The sequence below is a fragment of the Camelus ferus genome, chromosome 5 (assembly GCF_009834535.1).
Source record: "Camelus ferus isolate YT-003-E chromosome 5, BCGSAC_Cfer_1.0, whole genome shotgun sequence".
Lineage (NCBI taxonomy): Eukaryota > Metazoa > Chordata > Mammalia > Artiodactyla > Camelidae > Camelus > Camelus ferus.
Genome location: NC_045700.1, coordinates 19,380,110 through 19,384,153, shown reverse-complemented (window position 1 = coordinate 19,384,153; position 4,044 = coordinate 19,380,110). Strand labels below are relative to the sequence as shown.

The 4,044-nt window shown below is 40.4% G+C and overlaps 1 pseudogene; it reads left to right on the top strand.

Moving 5' to 3' along the window:
- The first annotated feature begins 1,431 nt into the window (after positions 1–1,431).
- Positions 1,432–2,072, top strand: LOC102506888 (annotated as a pseudogene).
- The last annotated feature ends 1,972 nt before the right edge of the window (positions 2,073–4,044 follow it).

Below are 4,044 nucleotides of genomic sequence, written 5' to 3'. Positions count from 1 at the left end.
AATTTATGCAAACTACCTCAGTGCAAAAGGATCCTTGGTGTCAACTCCACAATTATTATTTTTTTTTAAAGATAGAAAAGCTAAGACCTCTTTATTTATTTATTTATTTTTGTTTTGTTTACGGTGTACAACAGGATGATTTAATATACATAATACATTGTGACATGATGACCACAATCAGGTTAATTAACACATCTGCCATCTCAAAGTTATGTTTTTTTGGTTTTTTGTTTGTTTCTTTTGGGGGGGGCGTGGTTGGAACTCTCTTAAGGTCTACTCTCTTAGCAAACTTGTAACACAGTATTGTTTACTGTGGTCATCACGCTATAACTTAGAGTCCCAGAAACTTTCATCTTATAAATGAAAGTTTGTACCCTTTGGTCAACATCACCCCACTTTCCCACCCCCTGGCAACCACTGTTCTACTCTCTAGTTCTATGAGTTTGACTTGTTTAGATTCCACATATAAGTGAGACCATGCAGTACTTGTTTTTCTGTGTCTGGCTTATTTCACTTAGCATCATGCCCTCCACGTTCATCGTGTTGTCACAAATGGCAGGATTTCCTTCTTTTTAAGACTCAGTAACATTCCACTGTATGTGTGTGTGTGTGTGTACATACATAAACCACGTTTTCTGTATCCATTCAGTTGTTCATAGAAACTCCAGTTGTTTCTGTATCTTAGCTATTGTGAAGAATGCCGCAGTGAACATGGGAGGACAGATATCTCTCTGAGACACTGATTTCATTTTCGTAGGACATATACTCAGAGGTAAGATTGGTGGTTCATGTAGTGGTTCTATTTTTAATTTTTTGAGGAACCTCTATACTGTTTTCCATAATGACTTGTACCAATTTACATTCCTACCAACAGTGCACAAGGGTTCCCTTTTCTCCACACCCTTGCCAACATTTGTAATCTCTTGTCTTTTTCTTAATTGCCATTTTAATGGGTGTGAGGTGATATTGTGGTTTTGGCTTGTATTTGCCTGATGATTAGTGATGTTGAGTGCCTTTTGATATACTTGCTGGCTATTTGTAAGTCTTCTTTGGAAAAGCATCTATTCAAGTCCTTTGCCTATTTTTTAATCAGGTTGTTTGGATTTTTTTTTTTTTTTTTTTTTTTGCTACCGAGTTGTATGAGTTTCTTATACATTTTGGAGATTAGCACCTTATCAAATATATGGTTTGCAGATTTTTCTCTCATTCCACAGACTGCCTTTTCACTGTGTGGATTGCTTCCTTTGTCCTACATAAGCTTTGATACAGCTTCGTTGGTGTGGTTTGATGTAGTCCTACTTGTTTATTTTTGCTTTTGTTGCCTGTGCTGTTCTTGATGTCATATTCAGAAACATCATTGCCAAAACTAATATCTTATGTCTCAAAAATAACAGTACTTAGCTAGAAACACTTTGTGTATTCACCTTGTAATTAAAAAAAAAAAAGAACTTCCTTTTCCAGTAGGCGGCCTGAGGTGACCTCTAAAAATGGTTCGCTATTCACTTGACCCAGAAAACTCCACAAAATCATGCAAATCAAGAGGTTCAAATCTTCGTGTTCACTTTAAGAACACTCGTGAAACTGCCCAGGCCATTAAGGGTATGCATGTCCGAAAAGCCAGCAAGTATCTGAAGGACGCCACTTCACAGAAGCCGTGTGTGCCGTTCCATCGTTACAGTGGTGGAGCTGGTAGCTGTGCCCAGGCAAAACAGGGGCTGGATGCAGGGTTGATGGCCCAGAAATAGGGCTGAATTTTTACTGCACGTGCTCAGAAATGCAGAAAGTAATGCAGAGCTTAAGGGCTTAGATGTAGATTCACTGCTCATTGAGCACATCCAGGTGAACAAAGCTCCCAAGATGCGGCGCAGGACTTACAGAGCTCATGGCCGGATCAACCCTTACGTGAGCTCTCCGTGCCACAATGAGATGATCCTTACCGAAAAAGAGCAGATTGTTCCTAAACCAGAAGAGGAGGTTGCACAGAAGAAAAAGATATCCCAGAAGAAACTGAAGAAACAAAAACTTATGGCCCGGGAATAAATTCAGCAAAAAAAAAAAAAAGCAAATAAAAGTAAAAAAAAAAGAAGAAGAAGAATCAGCCCATCAGATTAACTGTACTTGACAGCTATGTGCCTTGGAAGACCACATTTTCTGAGCACTAATTTTATCTCCTGGAGGAGTAAGACGTAACACACAAATCTAGTCCCCCCAACCTAAAGCCTCTACCACCACAGCGGGAATTAGGTCATCAAAGCGTCCCTAAGAAGGACACTCATTCTAAAGTCATTACAGTTCAACAGGAGCAAAGGGAAGACTAATCGGAAAATGTGATTCCTGAGACATAATAAGGCGGGCTAATTTAGGAATGAGAAATGACACTGTGAGGGACATTGAGCATCATCACCCTTGAGGAGCATGTCAGAAAAATCCAGAACCCGTTCTCTGGGTGGCACAGATCTGGAAGTGCGCCACCACGTCAGCTCTCCTTCCCTTCCCAGGAGACTGTTACTGCTTAGCACACAACTCAATTCAGAGCAGCAACATACTCTGGAATTTCATGTAATACTTCTAAAGGATCGAAAAGTCTAAATAAAAATTAAAAGACATTGGTGGCAGTAGAGGAAGGTGATGGGGAATTTCTTGGGCAGGAAGTGTTTATGTAGAGATCAGTCATGCACTGGCACTTTCTGAGCTCCACTCTCTGCCTCCGTCTTCACATGGCCTTCTCTCCTGTGTCTCTGTGCCCTTTCCTCCCTTTTGTAAGAACACCCATCATTGGATTACGGACTCAGTCTAAATCCAGGATGATTTCATCTCAAGATTCTTTTTCACATCCTAATTGCATCTACAAAGACTCCTGTTTGCAAATAAGGTCATATTCTGATGTTCAGGGTGAACGTACATTTTGGGAGGACACGATTCATCCCACTACATCTCATTCCTTTTAAGCTAATTTATATTCGATTAATGATGCCCAGGGTTTATTTAGTGACAAAAACGCCTATTGTTAATCACTGAGTGTCTGATTAGAAATGGAAATACGGTCCTCAGCAGCCAGCAGAGTGTGTGGGCCGCGAGGAATCCTATTTCATTCTTTATGTTAGAAAGAAAAAAATAAAGACATGGAGACATGAAATATGCTTTGTGAGTATATACTTTAGTCTTTTACTTTTAGCTTTCTTTTTTCTTAATTTTGGCATAAATGAATGTTTTATTGCCTCCGATTTAGCAGTATTATTATTTTTAACACAACTGAGGGTGTGTGAGTATAAGTCTTTTTCCTAAGGAGAAAAAATATTGACGCTTAAAAATCAGATCAACAGAACTGGCTTTATTAAATGCCTACTGTGTGTCCAGGCACAGAGCTAAGGAATGAGAACAAGGATGAGTAAAGGTTGTCCCTGCTCTCAAGGCTCTCACAGGCTACAACAGAGCCTACAGCAAAACAAATAAACACAGACCTACGAAGGTCTTCCATCTTCACCAACTATGAAGCTCTGGGGCGCAATTGTAATTTTGCAGGAGAAAATGTGAGGTCTTCGCTGCTGCATCTGTGGGTCGCCGTGACTTCCCAGCACCGTGAGAGACAAGGGTCCCCTCCCAGAGCAGACTCTGACCCCAAAGAGCATTTGTCCAGCCTTCTCTGCTCTAAGCTTTCCTCAAAATAAATTTCTCTCCTTTGTGAATTCATGCTTTTGGAAAGAAGTCTCCCCAGCTTGGGGGCATGTCTAAGTATAAGAAATAAGATTTTTATAGTTTTGTATATATTCTTTCCTTTTTGTTACGTTATCGTTAAATCAAGCCCCTGTCTTCCTTGGCCATTCCAAGTCAGTGCTTAGCTTGCATGCAAATACCTCATTGTACTGGATTCTCTCCACAAACCCCACTGCTCATTTCTCCTGCACACTGGATCTCCTGTGATTCTCCAGATAACTGGACAATGCAGAACTGAAAGCTGCTTTCTCTATCAGCAGGATGTGGCTGGCCCAGTTTTCCTTCTTGCTTTGTTGAGTTGGATCCCAATGTGTCAAATCTCAGATGCAT